We start from the raw sequence: 21,310 nt of genomic DNA on the forward strand, positions 1-21,310 counted from the left end.
GAAACAGGGACCCAACAGTTAGTACAGATGGGAAAATGAGGCAAATAGAAGCCTAGGAGGCTTTTTGAATTGTGTATTTAAAGAAGCCAGCTATCTGCTCAATGACATGGGCACAAGCAGTGGTACAGGTTTTGTACATGACTAATTATAACTGAGCATCTGAAGTTTACGTGATAACCAAATAATATAACTTAATTATAGCAACAATTAACTTTTCTGGAGGGCCCTACAGTGACAGTCCTACTAACTTCAGTGGTGGCTTTGCAAATCATGGTTACAATAGTCCTTCTGGGACATGTACATCACAACACTGAGATTTTGACTCTCATGGAAAGGAATAGCCTGTTAATTTATGATAAGCAAATGAAGAGGTTTTGTCTTACATGAGAAGATAATTTACAGCTGCTGTTTTGTCAGTTTTATTCATCACAGCAGAGTAGCAACTCATAAAGTAACAAGGCTCAAACCTGGAGAGGGTTTTGAAATCACTCTACCCTTCTCATAGTTGAGTTAATTGCTGTTTAACTCCTCTCCACTACAGAGTGTGTCTCTAGACACAGTCAACTCAAAGGTCTAGGGAGGCACAGAAGATGAAACAGATCCCTGCTGTTGTACAGAATGACAACCAGAACAGAACACAAGCTGCTCAGTGTCAACAGGGCCTTTACCTCTGGCTTCAGTGAGAACAGGGAATCTGAACTGTATTTAGGAGCAAGAAGGTAAGACAATTTATTTTTTTAAGAAGCCACTTGCAGCTGATACCTAGAACACACCCCAAAATCAAAGTGCTTTTCAAGTTGCTATAGATTCCCTGAGATGTTGTAACTGGACTGGGTACAAATGTATTTGTAGGTGGATCCATTTTTAAAGTGTTGCAGCAAGATCTTGGCTGAATTTGACAAGTGAGTGGGGCCTGCAGAAAGTATTTTATTCCCTTTATTAAACAAGGGGTTTAGCTTATGCTCATTTAACAAACCTGACCTCCAGATTCAGCAATTACAAAACAATCTTTAAAGATACTGACCCGGAGACCACTGCTTTGTTGTGCCAGTTTAGGAGTGATGCAGAGTGGCACCAGAATTATTCAGCTCTAGATACATATTCCTTGTCATTCAAATATGAAACCCACAGAAAGCTACCAGAGCTCTGGGGAAAAAAAAAAACACCAAATCCTAATCTTTCTAGGTGGTGGCTTTGATATTCTAACTCTGGTTTGCCTGTGTGACTTCTTGTGTGCTCCAAGTCTAGTCTGAAGTAGTGACTCTTAGTTACCATGTTGGCTTCAGGTAGCCATTGACTAACAACATCTAACAAGGGGGAAATTTTTGTGCAATTGCTCTTCCTGCCCCAAAGCTCTGACCCTGCAGGGATCCAAAGATTTAGGTGAAGCAGAAAGGTCAAATTTAGCTCTGCACAGTGGAAAGCCTCCCTGAGAGCTCATTGCAATGACAGCCTGCACTGAAATAGCAACAGACCATGAGAGTCTGGGCACAGAAGTGAGGTGAAGATGACAGGGAATAGAATTTACTTCATCAGATCCACTGCAAGAGCACTGATGCAATGGGAGCTGAGGCAGGGCATGGGCAGGACACTGTGGTTTAAATGTAACCCAAAGACAACAGGGCATGCACACAGCCATGGCAGACTTTGTTACTGCTGCAATTGGGGTAGAGCAAGTGAGGAGGCCACTGATGGCAGAGGAATCCTGGGAAGACAGTGTCTCACTGGCAAGGTGACAAGGGCAAGGCACTGCCACAGATCTGCAGTAGCCTGTCCCATAAAAAAGCATGGGTTGCAACCAAGTAAATCCATCTCATCTCACTGTTGACTCTGCTCCTTCCAGTCTTCACTGGCCCTCCAAACATCAAAGTCCTAAACTCAGCCAAGTTAATCATGTTTCATTCAGTCCCAACCTCAAGCACCAGCTTGGGTGTAAAAGAGGGACCTTCACAGAGAGGTCACCCCATCATGACTCTCAGCAGGTGATGGCTTTTGTGTGACAAGTTAAGAGCAAATGAATCATAAGGCACTGATTTTGTTGGAAGAAAACTACTTTTCTGGTAAATCAGGAATAAGGCTATTGTTATAGGGCCCATTCTCTTCTTGTCATTCCCAATTGCTTTGATAATTTCATGTAAAGTGTGGACATAACCCTTTAAACAGCTAATAAGGACCAAAAGTGACTTACCCAGAACAGCAGAATTGCCATCACCCAGTGGGAACCTCTGGTAACGAGGAATATTAAAGGGGGGCAGAAGGTAGAACTTCCTCTCCAGAAGAGGCTCGAGGCGTGAGGCTGATGGGTCTGCAGGGTGGAACAGGTTATAGACCTGCTGACAAGCTGGTCTGAGCTGAAAGACTAAAGAGATGGAGAGAAAAAACAAACCCTCAAGTATCAAAAGGCTATTTGTTAGAATACTGTAAATGTTTGTGAAAAGGACAGCTGTTGGGTTAAAAAGTGCTATGGTTTTATCACCTCTCTCATCTTCCAGTTTAGTCAATTGAAACAATTTATCATGATATCTATAGGCTCCAAAATTGCCCAGTATTTTTAATCTTTGGAAGTACATTGCAAATAAATTGTGTAACCATTATTGGCTAGAGCACAGAGTGATCTGCTTCCTTATGGTGCTATAAATATTAGATAGAAACGTTTGGTTTTTACCAGTTTGTCTCATCAAGTTACTGGATTTGGAGCAGGAGGTGCTTACACCATCCCCTAGGTGAGCTCAGCAGTTTCATCAGGACTTACTGTCAAGAGCTGGAATGACAGTTTTTCGCAGTGCAAGAACCAGACCCAAGGGTGAACCAAAGAGAAAGAAGTCAGTGATCTCAAATTCAAACTTTCCAATATTTCCTCCATCCAACATAGTGGAGCTACTAGATCGCCTGGATCCCGGGTCGTTTCTCAGCACACTAGAATGTAAACTGGGACAAGAACAGAAAATGAAGTCAAATTTCTATTCATGCTGGTTTTTTCATTGAAGGCCAGGTAAGTGATTGACACTGAATATATTTTCTATCTCTTCAGTGAGGGAACTGTGACAATCAACCCACCATGCCTCAGAACTGTAGTTTCAGCGGCCAGTAAAACACCCTCCCAATTACCCCATTTCATTGGTGTAATTTAGGCTGTATAAATCCAAGTTTCAAGTGGGTTAATGTACACACTCCTATTTCCTTACAATGGTTTCTCTTTGAGGAGCCAAAATCTTAGCAGGGGCTAGTAGGATAGTCATTTGCAAGATAAAATAACCAGCAAGCCAGAACTACTAGAGTAGCAGGGGAAAAAAAGCAGGCTTACAGCAACTCACTCCATTACACACGTTACTGCTGCTTTCTGGTTGCCAACATTTGAGTTCCTTCCATCTACCTTATTCTCAAATGCTACAGAAAGCTGGGCTTACCCATTCCTTCCTCGTGGAAGTGGTTGAACAAATGTTATAGGATTGAAAAGGAAAAAGAAAATGGGAGAGGAGAGAGAAAAAGAAAAATCAGCATCTGCAAGAGGGTTTTTACTAACCTGGTGCACTAAGTTTGCACCACAGCTTCCATGCATGTTTATGGTCTTCACTGGGAATGGAAATTTGGGGCGATCAACTCAGAGGCCATATGGTAAGTTGTGTTTATCATGCACCCAGGACTATCCCACTTCTCTCTTGCCCATGAGGCCACAGCTGTCAAGTTATTAGCAAACTGCCTCTCAACCTCAGCCCAACAGCTGCACGTAACTGTAACTACAAGGCACAAGGCTATAAAACATGTCAAGCTTCCCTCCCTTCCTTCAGGTGTCAAATCTCTTTGTAAAACTGTGTGCAGAGCAGGCTGGGCAACACAGATTTAACACTGAGATACAAAGTCACACATCCCATGGACAATGAGGAAGAAGCAGTATGAGCTCTTAGATGAGAATCCCAGGAATCAATCCTCTCCCATTGGGAAGAGGTGCTGCTTTGCAGCCTGTATCTGGGATTAGGCAGTGAAATGACAGATGTGTGACACTAATAACCTGGTTCACAAAAGGGTGTCTGAGATTCTACTGTTACCACCCATAGGCAATAAGCTGCAATTCCCTTTGCTGTCCAGGTTCTGCAGATTCAGCCAGCAGCCTTGCTGGGTTATTGTCACTATAATTAGAAGTGGAGAGCTGAAGACAAGAGTACCAGCAGTGCCTTACCAGGGTGTTTGCAAACACTTCAGAAAGCATCTGAACAGGTTGTATAAAATATGTAGGATGAATGGATACCACAACAGTTGGGTTGGATAAGAGGTTTACTGGCTTGGAGTCAGGGATGATGCAAGTGCAACGGCCTCCTGCCAGCCCCATGGCCCCAAGTCCCAGCCCCGGGTGGTCACCAGCACTCGCCGTGTCCCCATATGCAGTGACACGTGCTCATCCAGGCCACTGCTGCCCACAGGGACAGCCCAGCACTGCTCTGCTCATGGAAACAGGGTTGTTCCCTCCCCACCATCTGTAGCACCCGAGCTCACACACCCTCCTTCCACTCTGTACATGAGCAGCTGCAAATACTCACACGTTTAAAAAGAAAAATGGGTTCCACACAGACTTTGCTTTCCTGCTTTGGCAAATAATGCACCAGCCCAGAGACAGCACCTCTGCTGCCCACCACTCCCAAAGGATGCTAAAAACCCTTCTTCTCCTGCCCCACTGTCATGTGTTCTCCAAAGGTGCACACACACAGTACTATTCTGGTTACCAAGTGCAGGGAAAGACAAGTTTCCTTACGCCAGGCACAGACATCACAGGAAGTCAAAACAGTGATGTGAAAAGCAAGAGGAGCAGGAGGTTCCAGCAGTGACAGCTGAAATGAGCATGTTCCCATTCTTGTGATGTGAATGAGCTTCCCTGAGATCACACTGCCACGACACCCAACACTGAAACACGTTTGAAAACAAGCCACCTTCAGGGAAGCTACAATTACTTGAGCTGACAAGGCTGAGACGCGTTAAGTTTGCGGCGCGTAAGGAACAGCGAGTTCTTCAGAACGTGCTCAGCTTGGCTGAGGGCAGGGAGGCAGCCCTGGGATCCACACGAGGGCACAGAAGGAAAGACTATCCCCATGGCAGATGCAGCAGGGCAGGATGGATGCAAGGGGGTTTTGATATATTCCACCCATCTTTCCAACACACCCCTTCATGGGGCAGGGATGGGAACAAGAACACTGGTATCACGAAGCAATCTGGGCAGCTTCTCTCCTTTCCCTGGGAGCTTTATAGTCTTTTTAGACAACAGTTGGGTTGGATAAGAGGTTTACTGGCTTGGAGTCAGGGATGATGCAAGTGCAACGGCCTCCTGCCAGCCCCATGGCCCCAAGTCCCAGCCCCGGGTGGTCACCAGCACTCGCCGTGTCCCCATATGCAGTGACACGTGCTCATCCAGGCCACTGCTGCCCACAGGGACAGCCCAGCACTGCTCTGCTCATGGAAACAGGGTTGTTCCCTCCCCACCATCTGTAGCACCCGAGCTCACACACCCTCCTTCCACTCTGTACATGAGCAGCTGCAAATACTCACACGTTTAAAAAGAAAAATGGGTTCCACACAGACTTTGCTTTCCTGCTTTGGCAAATAATGCACCAGCCCAGAGACAGCACCTCTGCTGCCCACCACTCCCAAAGGATGCTAAAAACCCTTCTTCTCCTGCCCCACTGTCATGTGTTCTCCAAAGGTGCACACACACAGTACTATTCTGGTTACCAAGTGCAGGGAAAGACAAGTTTCCTTACGCCAGGCACAGACATCACAGGAAGTCAAAACAGTGATGTGAAAAGCAAGAGGAGCAGGAGGTTCCAGCAGTGACAGCTGAAATGAGCATGTTCCCATTCTTGTGATGTGAATGAGCTTCCCTGAGATCACACTGCCACGACACCCAACACTGAAACACGTTTGAAAACAAGCCACCTTCAGGGAAGCTACAATTACTTGAGCTGACAAGGCTGAGACGCGTTAAGTTTGCGGCACGTAAGGAACAGCGAGTTCTTCAGAACGTGCTCAGCTTGGCTGAGGGCAGGGAGGCAGCCCTGGGATCCACACGAGGGCACAGAAGGAAAGACTATCCCCATGGCAGATGCAGCAGGGCAGGATGGATGCAAGGGGGTTTTGATATATTCCACCCATCTTTCCAACACACCCCTTCATGGGGCAGGGATGGGAACAAGAACACTGGTATCACGAAGCAATCTGGGCAGCTTCTCTCCTTTCCCTGGGAGCTTTATAGTCTTTTTAGCAATCAAAGAGATGAGAGCCAAGGGGAACTCTGGATCCGTCATGCTCCAAGCAACGTACAGTGCCCTGTTCTCCCTTTAAAAAGCAGCAGATGTACTGTGTGCATTAATTAAACAAGAGCTTATGGATTTCAGAAGCAAATCAACTCATTTACAATAATACAAGTACAGCACAGCCAGAAATAATGTAGTTGTGCAGAAGGACTGAATTTAAAAATAAATGTGTGACTCTAATCTCCAGATGCTGCTCTGGCTTGCTGGGCATTATCCCAGGGAAGCGGGTAGGTCTGATCCATGAATAAAGATGAGTGTCTTTGGCACAAACTGAAATCTGGGATCAGCCTGGACAGAAAGGCCCTGATTGCCAAGCTGCCTGGCTGGTGAGCTCGTGAGGAAAACCTGGCTGCTCTGCCAACCTCCTGCAGGAAGCTGCTTCACACCAGGGCCTGGTTTTCATCTGGGAAAACCATGAGTTGGTGGCAAAGGCAAAAAGGGTGTTCAGGGAGGGGTCTGGGTGTGACACCCTCTGGTCACACAGGAGGGAAGAGGTGAATCCCTGCGCTATAGGAGATGATGTAGGAGTGATGCAAAGAGAGCTCTTACAGCAGTTTCAACTTGTCCCTTTCCCTGAGGGAATCTTGCTCTTGAGCTGTGGGAAAAGACTTGTGTTTGACCCAAGGTCTACAGGTAGATTTATAAAGATCTAAAACTCTAGAAGTAAAGATGCTCCAATCCATCAGTCCACTAAACACCAAGAGCCCTCGCTGGGGATCCCCAAGGGCTCCATGCTGGGAGCACAACCCTTTGGAGATGGAGAAGGAAGAACCAGGCCAAAACTACCTGAAATGACAAACGTCAAAACTACCACAACACTGGATTCCCAGTTCTGCCTCACCACCTTCCCTCACACTATTTCCACATGTGCTTCATGACCTCCATCCTGCAATTACGGCACAAGAAGAAAGGCAGCTCCCTGACTGCCCTGGCTGTCAAGCACCAGGAGGAAGGGCTTCTTGACACTGTCACACAGAAGCAGCAGAGCAGCTGGGTTCTCCCACTGCCACTGAGCAAGAATGCTGTTCATTTTTTTGCATATACACCACGCTGAAATCTATACCTCTCTGATCAGAATTAAACATTTTCCTCCACCTTGCTTATCACAGGATGACAAAGCACTGTGAGAGTTTCACAGATGCACTCATTTCTGGAATACTGCTGGCTCTGTTCCTTAAAATCTTACCTTGAAAGGAAGGCCTGGTGCTGCTTTATTGTGTCCAATTCATAGGTTGATGAATCACTCCTTTTTCGTGGCAGCTGCTTCTTTGGATCTTCTCCGTTGCTACGGGGAATATCAATGTTGCTCCTGCTGAGGTGTCTGCTGGCTTCCAGATTAGAGCCACTGGAACAATAGCTGTTGTTCACCGTTATTCCAGGAGAGAGAAGATCAGTATCCTGGGATTTGATATATTCAGATTTAGCACTTTTGACAGCTGCATCAGGAACACACCCACATTATAACCTTCTCCTTCCATCCTCCTTTCCCCATCCACCCCAAGAGCCAGTTGAAGGCAACACAGTCTCTCAGACCCAACCCCTTCCCCAAGGGTGTGGGTGATGCTTCACACTGGAAGGTGAAGCATCCCTGCTCAGAGCAAATACACTCAAACTGACACACAGGCACCTTAAGACACATGTTTGTCACTGATAAGAGTATTTGTTGTTCCATTAAAAGATCCTTGTTAAAAACAGGGGCCCCAGAGGTGCTGTGGCCAGCAGCCCCATTCCCAGCAGGCACTGGGAGCCAGCATTACCTGCACACTTACAACACTTCCTCGCCGACTGCTGTTCTGACTCTCAGACACAGTCTGATTGCTGTAGCATAAGGCATCAAATCCCAGGATTCCTCCAACACAGTCCCCTACCAAGCAAACCTGAAACAGGCAACAGAAGCAGAGGAAGTAAATAATAATTAAAAAAAAAAAAAAAGCCCTTTGACTTAGTTTAGAGATGACAGAGTTCTGGATTATACCTTTGAAACCTGAAGCAACAGGATGCCCAGTGCTTTAACCAGTCCAGCTATTCTGTCCACCCATACCCTGCAGACTCTTGTTAGCTAACACATCTGATGTGCTCTGGCTGTCTCCACCACCAGCCCACAGGAGCTACACAGAACACTCTTCCTGCTGCTAACTCCAGCCTCAGAATACCAAGATTGATTCCCTCCTTGCCAGCTGGCTGTGATACTTCAGGAAAGCTTCCCTGTCTTCTGCTCCCTGAGGAAATAAAGCTGTCCTGCTTCCAAGGGTACTGAGCACAATAAAGCACTGAGACCCCTGGGTAGGAGAGGGCCTGTCTGGGTCCCCAGGCACAGCACTGGCAGGGAACGAGCTCCTGCTGGAAAAATCACACTACAGCACTGCAAGGTGACAGCTGGTCCAACAGCTCAAGCCTCACAGGGCCAGAGAGGTGTGAGGCTCAGTCATGGTCTTTTATGGGGTGCAGCAGCTGCACAATCTCAAAAAAGAAGCCCACTTCTGTGACAACTCCAGCACAAACTGCTGAAGGTCCTTTAAAAACAGGAATGCTTAAACAGCCTTGGTTTGCAATGGGAGTAGAGATCATGTTCAGTAACAAAGCTAGTATTCCTGATTTGGAAAGGTGTGTCACACTGGCAATTTATTAACTTCACAGCTCTGTAGCTTCATTTCTGAAACACAAGCTCAGACTTTGCTTTGAATCCCAAAGGTTCAAGACAGAGCAAAAGCAATAATCTCTCTCAGGAAGAAATGGAAGCACAACAATTTCTTACTGCAGCTCAACACCGTCATGTTTCCATCCCTCCTGAGAGATTAATGGAAAAGAGTGCTTCAGGAGGAAATTGCTTCACTTGCTCTCCCTTTCATTGTGGCTATAAAGACCTGCTGGCTCACCTGGCCATTGAATGACATGCCCTCCTGGGATCTGATGAACTCACTGTAGGCCTGGTTGGCTCTGACAATGACTGTGGCCACGGCTTCCTGGTACTGTGGGGAGGATGTTGCTAGCAGAGGGAGTGCAGCAAGGGGAATGTGATCCTGGCTGTTGGACAGGCAGCCTTCATCATAACTGTATGGGCTGAGGCTGGATAGGGAAACAGACGTTGGAAATATTCAGCCTAACATGCAGAGCAGGGAAAACCATTTGCAGACTGTGGTTCATTAAACAAAAAAAGCCTTAAGACAGAAAGGCCATTCATTCCTCTGTAAATGGGTGAGAGCTTAATAAATCTTTTCCTCCTGTCAAGACGTAAATCTTCAAGGACAACATACTTACATTGATAGAACAAGCCTCAGACAAGGAATTAAAGCCTTAGTATTTATTGGATTAATTAGAATAACTCAATCTCAGAACTCTTGCTGCATGATTACTGTATTCACTGCAGCTAAGTATGAAATCAAGATTGAATGCCTTGCTGCTCTATTAATAAGTGCATTTTCAAAGCGTGGTCAGAGCTTTCCATATTACCTGCAGAACATGTCAGGGATGCAGGAAAAGAAACAAAAAAGAAGAGTGAAATTTGATATATTTCTTTCTGTGACAAAGCAGCATCAACTTACCTGGACACCAGTGAAAAGGCTTCGGAGCAGATGGCTGGGCAGGGGACGAGCCGGATGGCGATGTGCCCGAGAGCAGCTGGGTAATGCACCCTCATCACTGTATCAAATACTGTTGTGATGGTGTTGACATCCCCCTGTTTAGAGCTCTGGTCACCACTTCCTGAGTCCAGGATGTTGCCTCCATGGAGTACCAAGAGGAGGACATGGATTTTACTTGGCTGCAATAATGGCTGCACTGATTCATCCTAGGTGGGCAGAGCAGAGAGCACGGCACAAAAGCTTATTTTGCAAAGAGATTGGCCCAGGTGCATTTAATGCACATTTTACTACTTCCCCCACCAAGCTCACACATGGTGTGTACAACACATGCCTTATCCACCAAGGAGGAGGCAAACAACCATCTATGAAGCAAGGTATTCCCAGCAGAAGCAAGACTGGCTGTGACACAAAGTCCTGGGCTACATTCAGTTTGGGCCATTGACACACAAAGATAATTGCAGTGTGAGCAGAGCCACAGAAGGATGAGAAGGCTGGAGACCTTCTGAACAGACTGGGAGAGTTCAGCTTGGTCTGCTTAGCAAAGCAGGTGCTGATCTTTCCTCCTGCACCTTATCCCTTGTGCTAGCAGAGACAACACCTGAGAACATCCTGGGCAACTCCCTGTGGAGAAACAGCCATTGGGAGGGGCTGTAAAGGGGACAGAGGGCAGCAGTATGTTTCATTTGGCAAATTCTTCTCATTTTAGCACCTTTAGTTGCCTGTTGTCCTTTGAGCAGAGACTGAGCCCTGACAAAGCTGCTGGTGGGAGGGAAGCATGCCCAGGCACACATTAACCACCTAACAACTGCCTTACATTTTTACCAGATCCTGTTAAAACATGTCTTAATACACAGCCCACCAGAAGTATTAACATTCACATCCCAGTCTGTAATAAAGATTTTCCAGACCTCCTGCATAAGAAAGGCCTTTAATTATTTAGTACCATTACCCTGTATTAATGCCTGCTCTTTCAGCCTTCTCTGATTCCAGTTTACAATGCCTGCAGGGTGAACTTTTGCCTGCCTGGAGGCACAGGAGGAGCTCTCTCAGCATCTCAGCACTACCTTTGCTTTCAGACAAATGTTTTAAGTGCTCATTTGGAGAACAACATGAGTCACCAAGCTCAGGCCATCCGGAGGTTTATCAGCAGTCATTTGGAGGCGCCTTTCTCTTCCAGTTCATTAACCTCTGCTCTGGAAGGAGGTGGGGAACATGCAAGCAACTGCCCATTAGTTCAGGGGTGGAGGCGGCTATTTACAACTTTCTTCTAAGATCTGGAGTCTCTTAAAACACCCAATTCCTGAACTACCTTTTGGTGATGTCTCTTAGCCTGAAAAATCACTGCAAGGAGTTTCACACTGTTTTAGCAGACTGATTGTGAACAACTACAGATAACTGCCTTTTTCATCTCACTTTGAAGTCTGCTCTTTTTCTAAAATTAAGCAGAAACAAGAGGGAGTTGAGTTTGTACAGCTCTCTGAAGAAGACAAGTTCCTCCCACCATCTTGAGCTCTAAGAGAAATCTTAGGGCTGTGACTTGCTTACCTTGAGGTGGCTAGAACCCTTCCTGACCCCAGCCACCTGCTCTCCCCATCACCCTTGAGCTCTCAGTTTATTCTGAAAAAGCTAAGCCACTGTGAACTTCCAAACCTGGCACATAGAGTAACACAAAAAGCCATATTGCTCATGGTCTTTTATAGTCCATGACATAACTTGGGCACCCTGCAAGCAGCTACATCACAGCCCAGACACATCTGCCTGAAGGGCAGGATGAGTTCAGCCACTCCCAGCTGCACTATGTCTCCAGGACACTGAATTGCAAAAGCCTGTATATGCAAGCCAAGGAAGCTAAGGTGGTGTGTTCTTATCTATTTATTGTTTTATCCAGACTATGCCATAACTGGCTTCCAGACAAACCCCTGAGCAGCTCTGCAGAGGAGGCTACAGCCCAGCTCTGTCACCTGGAGTATCCCAGCCCTTTGATGCTGAGGCAACACACTTCTGCTCCTGTGTCCACAATGGCTGGTTCAGTGTTAGCAGGACAGCTCTACTCAGCAGTCCCTCAAACAGCAGTTATCCCCACAGGACTAGTACTTTTTTTCCAGCTGGAAAACTGACACTGTAAATACAGAGCATTTTCTACACAATACTCAAAAGACAGGTGAAGTAACCCTTAAACCCAGGCATGAAGCACACAGGATGCTTCTGGGGCTCCCATGGACACACAAAGACACCACAGAGGAGCCCTTCACCCCATATACCCCACACAGACACAGGCCAGCAACAAAGATCTCAGTACAAGAACCCAAAGCACTTACTTCAATGATGCTGAGGGTCTCCACACTGGAGCCAACGTGGTACTCTGGTGATGGCTCATGATACAAGTCACCTGGAAGCACAGAGGTTTCAGACATCAGCACTGGCAGAGACTCTCCCATAACAACACTGTGCCTATGCCTCTTCATCCTCTTCTTATTTTCCTAATTTCATCAGACTGTCCTCTCCCTCCCTCCTTCCACCCCAGAAGCCTGGACAATACTGGGTCAACTGATTTTCCAGCAAATTCTCCTGGCTTCAGCAAGTGCTGCAGACACTGGTGAGCTCTTCTCTCAGCACAGCCACTCAGTGCTGTTGCTTTATGAAGCAGAGCAACAGTGGGAAACCCCTGCACCCTTGTCAGAAACCAGTTTGTGGGGATATAAAAGGAATGGTCTGAACTATCTGGGGGAGCAGAGATTTAATATGTTCACATGTCTGTGCCTACACAGACCAACTTTGTAGCAGAAAGGCCAAGTGTCACCTCCCATCGTGCTGCGACGGGGATTGATCTGGCTGAGCTTCCTTTCCAGATTTCATAATGATGAGCAGAAAATAAAACCAAGGCAGATGCAGACAAGAACAAAGGACGGAGCAAGAGGAAAGAAGAGTCAGGAGAAATTCAAGCAATTGAAGATGAAGCTGGAATGCTTCATCACTAAGGAGAGAATCCTGGCTGTCACACAAAGGAGCCTCACCAGTGTGGAAAAGAAAAAGAGAATCATGAGCTATTCCAGCTCCCACTGGGCAATTCTCTTTTCAGCAGCACTGGGCAAAGTAATTTTGATGTTCTGTTTCAGCTTCTCCCTTTGTGAGATGAGGATAACAAGTTTTACTTTTTTCAGAATGTGGCTGTACCAATTACCTGGAAATACTGTAAAGTAGCCCGTGCAGTTTTAACTTAAAAAAAAAATATCATTTACCCTGGACATCATCACATTCAGGAGTTTCAATTTTATCCATCAGATCATTGGAACTCCATTTGGTTATTTCCTTCGGGAACACTTCCTCATTGTCGGACAAGTCCTCTTTAAAAAACAGATGTTTGGAGAGTCACACACAAATATGTTTACAGGCAAAAGCACAGAACTAAATTTTCAAGAAAAAGGAAGGCCCTGTAACTCTATGTAATCCTATAAACATTTGGATGGCTCAAGTCATCATAAACCATGATATTTTATTAGCTTTTGTTACGTAGAAACTAAGGCATCTTTTGAAAAGTAAACAAAATATTTTAGTTGCAAGGTCTTAACAAGCAAAACTCCTAAGACCTGGAAAAAAATGAACACATTTTTAATGTTCCCATTTCAGGTACCAAGTTTAACGTTTTTCTCACCATACTTCGTGATGATGCTAAAGCAGCCAGTATGGCCCAGTACAGGGGAGAGGACAAAGCAACATTTGCTACTGGGATCCTCCCAGAGCTGTCTGAAAGCTGCAGGAGGTCTTTGGGGACCAGTGACAAGGATCACTATTGTTAATAGGATCAAATACCTTAGAAAACATGAGTAATGCAGGAAACATGAACTCCCCAGGCTATCTTTAGCCTGACTTCCTTAGGAGATGAGACTTGGTAGATCACACTGAGTGACTGTGTCCCACCTCTTCCTATCTCAAGATCTCCTGAATCCCCTGGCTCATTTCAACTGTAGTTGATAAAAAATATGGGTCCCCAAAATATTATGATCCTAGAAGTGTAATTGAAAAGATGAGACACACAAAGGAGGGACCCTGCAAAACAGCCCACAGGAGGTTGCTGGTTCCTTTTTTTTTTTTTTTTACTTTGAGGATGTGTATTTTCCTCTTACAGAGGTTAAGTGCTTCCTAATTTATTTACCGTTCTGTGCTTAGTATTTCTTTCCTGAAAAATTTGGGCTTGTGAATTTAATAAAGATTTATAAACATAACAGCAGTAATTACAGACATCTTGAAGATTTAAAAGCTATAATCCTCAGAATCCCAGACTAAGATTCCCCCTTTCTTGTTGCTGTACTAAGAAAATTTAGTGGGAAGAATCCTCGAATGGGAAACAAAAAAACTATGAAATATATTCAGCTTTTCAGCAAATGTGAGCAACAAAATTATATACGAAGGGAACTAAGCGCAGAGCCAGGCAAAGACCAATTATTTTTAGGATTTTCTATTGACACTGACCATAAAGAGAGTGACCTGGGAACCTTGCATCAGCATGCCATTTCCTTTCTCAGTTATGGGAAAAATTTGAGTAAATCCCTATTTCCCTGCACAAGGAAGTGTGGAGCTACCTTTCCAGAGCAAGCAGAAAGCACAAGCATGCAACACACACGCTGGGAGAGAATTAAGAGGAAGATTGCACTCCAAGCTCCTCCAGCAACTTAATCTAAATATTAAACTTATTTCCTTGAGAGGTTTAATTACAGCCCTTATTGCTGCTCAAGTGATCACTGAATGGGATATTACTCCTGTTATTAGCATTTATTACAGGATATATATAAGCTATTACTGTGTTTGTCACTCCCTGTATCAGAGCATGCCAGTGAGCAAGGATGAGTGGGGAGTGGGCGACAAGAAATCTTCTGGGGTTGAGGTTACTCCCACTATACCACGAGGGAAGCACTTCTGAGGAACTCTGCTGGGTGTTGACTCCCATCCCAAGCTGTGCCTGTTCCCATCGCTCCCACCCCACAAACCTCCCCAGCAGGATGATCTGCAAGCTAAGCTTCATCCCTGGGACATGTCAGCTGCAGGCCAAGGGGCAACAAGAGGCCCCTCTGAAGAGCAGGCTGTGGTGGACAGCATGCAGAGCCAGGCTTCAACTCCTATGCCAAAATCCCACCAGACCAGGCAGACTTTTCAACCCAGCTGTGGGGATTGCAGAGGACAAGTTGTACCTAAGTGGAGATGTGTGGTGTGCCAGCAGAAGACAAGCAGATATTCCTGCCAGCAAGCTCCTCAACATACCGCAACAGAGGTGCCAATACCAGCCATGGCACAAGGCTCATCTTTGTTAATTCTCTTTCCCAGGCCTGTCGGGAGCATATCAGGGATTCCCTCAGAGCCTGGACCCCAGGCAGAGCTGCCTCTACCTCAATTTTATTACTGAGTGATTAAAAATGAAAACAGAAGGTGGATAGCAATGATGTTTTAATGACTCACGCCTCTTTTCTTGTACATATGGTGCTGCAATAAATCCCTTACACAGTTTTTGTAGATGCTACATAAGTGAATAAGTAGAGACACCTAAACTAAGTTGGCCCTTCTCCTCCTAGGCAAGAGACACATTCACTCCTGACTTGCACATCCTGGCCATGCCAGTTGCTATTGCGCCAGTCATGACAGTAGCACGCCATTTTCTACCCCAGACTCTGAGATCCACACCTAAATACCTGCTGCAAGAGCTCTTCAGGAACATGATACTATAGAATTTTTCAGACTGAGAGCTGAACATCAGTAAAATTCTGCTTTACAGAACTGAGGTGTCGTCGTCTAACAATTGTATTTCCCAGAAAGGTCACCAGCTTCATCAGCACACATTGAATATCTAACTTAGATTAGCATTACCAACCCAGAGAAGAGCCCATCTGTTGTCAGGAGAGATGGAGTCTTACAGGCTTAAATATGCATCAAGTAAAATATATAACATGAGAGCAGTGGAAAAAAAGCCTCTTCACACACACATGCACTGAGAAAAAAAAACAACACAGCCTTCTCCTAATATGGACAGTTAGAATCACTTGGAGAATTCTGAAATCAACACCAATTAGTTTTGGCACCTGAAGTATCTTGTTGCATTCACTATTGTACTTCTTTGAATGGGAGAATAAGGAGTTAATAAAGGCAAACTTGGGTCCCTTCAGGCCCAGACAGGACAATTAATCGTATCTCCTACTGATTAAAAAATGAATTAGAAAAGCAATCAGTCATGCTGAATCAGAATCATTAGCAGAGACCCACAGGCCAGTCAGTATTGCTGAATTTCACCCACGCTCATTTGCGCCAAATAAACTACAGTTCCAAAGGTTAAGCCTGTTCAAGATCCCTTCAGATTGATCACAATCTGAAATGCTGCTGCACAAATGGAAGAGTCTGCTGGGGATGCCTGAAGAAGCTGCAGTGATGCTGCATGTATCTTGGTTAGAAAGGAACAGACTTCAAACAGAACAGAAAAGTCTTGCTTTCTTGCCCCCTCACTCCCCACCCTCATGCTTTCCATGCTCTCACCCCCCTATTTCAGCCAACAAACGATGGTGATTTAGGCTCCACATACCATGTGCATCAAAGAATTCATCATCTGAGCTGTCATCTGAATCTCTGGCAATGCTCTGCATCCTCCACTCCGAGATACTATGGCGTGAGGGACTTGCTGGAAAAAACAGCAAAGCCTGATGTGATACGTTAGAGCGGCAGGACGGAGAGTGCCCAACATGGTCTTTGCTGGAGGAAGAGTCGTGTGTTCTCTCTGAAAATTCACTGCTGCAACACTAAAAACACAACCCTGGTGATGCTGGTGTGATGTCAGTGTACTGCTTTACAGCTCCTGTTTGTTTACTGTTGTCAGAACCTGCCAGCAAGATGCTACATGAAAGCAAGCTGTTTGTATCACTCTTAGGTTGTTCTGAATGGCAGCTATTTATAATTGTTAGTAGGACGTGCAAAATCAGCTGGATTTTAAACTTTGCAATTAGGAAGGAAGGCTGACTGGGAGCTTCTTCATGCCTCTGATCAGCACACGAACCGTGCTCTGCTCCGCTCACTTTCGGGTGGGTAGCTAAGCAGAGCAGCCTGGATAGAAATAATCTGTTTTCTGGAAGGAAATTGCTTCCACACAAATTGGATTAGAGATCTATTTAAACTTTAAACTTGAATGATTTAAACAACATGCCATCCAGCTACTTCACAGGGAGCTGTCTGAGCTGCCATCCTGACGGGAGCGTGGAGAAAACCCAATGGTCCTTTGGGTTTTTGTCCTCCAGTTCTCACACCTACCTGCTTCTTTTCATGCTCCCCTTCAGAGTTCCCTGGGCTAAATTTAAACATATAACAGCTTTTTTCTTTTTCTTTTCTTTTTTTTTTCAGATACAATGTAGCCACAATCCAGATTGAACTCTTCTTGGCTGGACTTGTTACAGACCAGCCGCCTGCTGAAGGAAGCACTGTCCAGAGAATGACAAGAGAGGGTTTCTCCCTTCTTTTCCCATGGCTCTTGCATGTCACACAGTGCACACAAAGCAGCCACCAAAGCTAACACTACAAAAACCTGAGAAGCCTGATAAACTCTCCTTCAGCATGTACAAAGACACTGAAAGGCTCTGGTTACTGTGACAGCCACACGAGTCCTTTCATGCTATTGTTGTCACCACGCTAAATCTGTAAGGCAAATTTTCTTTCTACTTTTGCTGCCAGGTTGTCACATGGCGAGAGGATGGAGACCCTGTGCAGAGTCATCTAATTGCAGCTCAGCAGCCCCCAGCTCTACCCCATGCCCACCCCTTGGGGAGCAGCGCGACGAGGTTGGCAGAGCAGGGCTAATGCACGCGGGAGTGACGTCAAGGCACTCGCATAATAGTTGCTAAAAATAGAGCCTGTAACAACATATGGGATGGTGACAAGGGTCCTGCTATCACCAGAGGTCTCGCTTGGATGGTATAGAAAAGCCTGTAATCTTCTGGAGAAAAGGTGTTGCTTTTTCCAGCTGGAGGTAACAGCAAGCCGAGCCAGCCCTCCTTGATTCCATATCTTAATATGCTGCCAGCATAAAATAAGGATTAAAATATCTGCCTGACGTACTTCCCAGCAAATCTCAAGTAATTTTTATTTTTTTTCCATTACTTTTTCTTGTAAAAGCAGAGACATTCTGCAGTTTTAAAGAAATCTGTGCTTGCTACCAGCAAAAACCTTCCAGTGAAATCCTAAGAGGTCTGAAAACTACAATGAGCACTGGGAGAGGTACTCATACAAAGAGCATAATGACAGACATCGATATAAAATCTTGGTGCAAGTAGCATTTGTATCTGCATACAATGATTTATGAAGCACCTGGTAGGTTCTTCCCTGGGGCTCACTCTAGTGAGTCACAGCGAGGTAAAACTACTGCTCATCTCTCCTTCACCCCAGGATGAAATCAGTGAGGGGAGTGCTAAATAAAAATGGAGACTCAACTTGCAATATTTAGCGCATATGAGATGAAGAAGCTTCACTCACCCAGATGTCCCTTTCCAATGTCACTGGAAGAAATTCTGCCCCTGGGGGGTTTCAGAAAAATCAGGGTTTTTTTGCCCTCTTGCTGTGGGAGCTCTCACCCAGCTATCAGCTGAGCTTAGATCTGCTGAGGGTTCAAGCCTGCAGCTCACTGAGGATTCACCCCTTTAGACAGAATGGTCTGAGGAAGGGAAGAGTTTACCACACCAATAAAAAGGAATGTGGCTGCCAAGGGGGAGCTGAATGACAAAATTCAGGACTCTAAGATTCACAGAGACCTTAACAGCAAAATCCTAGCAGTTTGGTGAGTGATATTTAAAAGGGAATATAAATGTGATCCATGTCCCCACCTCAAGTCAGGCTGTGAGGTTTGGCTTCTGAGCAGCCACCACACACAGGCACCAGAGGAAAGCAGCAGTTCCCACCCCCTTTTTGGGGGTGTCTGCCTTAATTTGCCCAGTAGTTGACGGGGCTGCTTGGCTGTATAAGCTACACCACAGCACCCATGGAGCCCAACACAAGTGTCTGAAATGGGTGGCACCAAGAAACCTGTAACCCCAGCCACGGAGCGCAGGGTGCTGCCTTCTGGAAACAGAAGGCAGGTAACAGCAACCCACAGTAGGGTCAGTTTTGTGACATGGTGAACAAGGAGACATCCAGAGAGGGAACACCACTAAAGGGCCAGGCCTTATATAAGCCACCAGCTGCTCTTGGGTAACAGGGACTAACTCTTCTGTACCACTGGACCATAAGCATGGTCCCAAAGGTGCCAGTCATGAGGAGACATGGTCACACCTCCCCAAAAGCCCACCTCCATGCAGTTCAGAAGAGCAAAGCCAGCAGCATCTTACCTCCTCTCTTTGAAGATCGTGATGACTTGGAAGAGGTTGACCACTGCTTGGTGAGTGACCTCCCAGAGGCCGTTTCATTCTTACCAGCAGCATCTTCTGTGTCAGCAGGCGAAACTGTGTTGGCTTCAACATCCTTCTCACCAGGAGCATCTTTGACCCCGTGCTGCTCAGTATCATTTTCACTGCAGAACTGGGCCATCTTCTGAGCCAGCATCAACTGTGCCTCCTTCTCCAGCTGCCGGATATCCTCGATGGTGAGCCCGTACCACTCGTCCTGCCAGCACCAAGCCTGCCGGTGGGCACGGACCATGACCTTCCTCAAGCCTGCAAAGCCACAATGCTCCCATCAGCTGTGCTGCACACCTGCAGGAATCCATGCTTTCCCTTCCCCATAAACCTTAGGAGGATTTTAGAGTGGCATCAACACCACGATGCTAGAAGCTGCACTGAAGGATCTCCATACATCAAGTCTCAGATGGCCAACTGGTTGCTCTGTGCACTTTATCTCAATTCTTGCTAACCAACCAAATTAGCCATCTTCTGCAACTGCTTTTAACCTGGGAAGAGATTTCCTAATTCTGAATCCAGGACTTTGTCCAGTGGCTGCCTGCACCAAGGAGGAGCCAGGTGCAGACCACAACTGCAACTCCCATGGAGTTCAGGGAATTTGTAACGTTTGGATCTGGCCTTCAAAGTGAGGTATGTTCCCAGAAGAAAAAAGAAAAAAAAAAAAAAAAAGCCAACATTAACAACAAAATCACTTTTTTTTTTTCCCCCCAGGAGTTTCACATGGTTCCTTGATGAACACTACATAGCCCACCACAACTGTCACATGTCAGAACCACATCCCACATCTGCAGTGCTATGACTAAAGCCTCTCCTACCCTTGGAAATCTGGTTTCTGCACCTAGTTTCTATGTATCAGTGAAACAGCATCCCAAATATGAGCTTCTGAGATAATGGGATGGGAAGCAAAGAAGGGGAGGGAACAAAGATGCTTTATTTTGCAGATACCATCTGTCTTCTGCTGCATGAGAAAAATGAAGTGGGTAAAGCCAATTTAAAATATTCCCACCTATCACATATCTGAAAGGAAGAACTGTCTTAATATCAACACATGGTGCTCCTGACCAGGCCACAGAAAATTTCCTTCAAGACTCCAACTTGTTGGCTATCATCATCATACCACCAGGACTTTGAAAACAGTTAAGTCATGGAAGATTTTCAACCAATATTGTTGCTCTAAAGCTCAGGACAGGTCAAAGCTCCAAACTGCTCTTTATTACTGAAGAGAACACACAGCAGTGATGGTGCTTTTAAAAGCTTCAGAAATACTTACAAACTAATCCTCAGGAGCCCTTCTGAATCAAAATCAAAACACACACAAAAAAATTTAAAAAAAATCAATGAATAATGTTCCCCCTTTAATTACTGGGAAACTGAGGCAGAGATGGGCTGAAGGACATGCCAAAAGCAGCAGTGGGATTTGTTGTCAGAAGGATTATGAATCCATAATCCTCACTGCTAAGCCTGGAGCAGAAACACACCGAGCTGAAAAGCTGGCAGGCAAGGTAGCCAACCTCTCACTCTAATGGAGACCTTGGCCAAAGACCACAGGCCCCACCAGCACCACTGCTGTTATGAGACAAAGAGCAATCAACAGGCTCCATCAAAAACATTCATGGTTTGGGAGCTGCAGCTCAAGCTCTAAGCACCCCCAAGAGGAGAGGTAGCCCTTGTAAACCACCCTCCATTTCCAGGAGCATGACCAAGCTGGATGGTCCCACTGCACACAAGGTTTCTACGGTGTTTCCAGCAAGATTTCCTTCACCATTGCACCCGAAGTCTCAGATCTACTGCCACAGCTTGCTCTTCAGCCTAAATATCCCTTTTGTTTTCACCAATCTTTTTTTTTTTTTTCCCCTAAATAACACAAAAAGGCAATTTTTATATAGTTATTTCCTCTCAGGCCTGGGCACATCATTTTCTGCTCTGCTCTTTGGTTAGTTCTTAATGCCACCAGCCAGCCCAAGTCAACCTATCAGGAGGAAATAACCACTGAAATCAGCAGCTAATGCGATGGACC

This window comes from Chaetura pelagica, unplaced genomic scaffold, assembly GCF_000747805.2.
Source record: "Chaetura pelagica isolate M959 unplaced genomic scaffold, ChaPel_1.0 scaffold618, whole genome shotgun sequence".
Lineage (NCBI taxonomy): Eukaryota > Metazoa > Chordata > Aves > Apodiformes > Apodidae > Chaetura > Chaetura pelagica.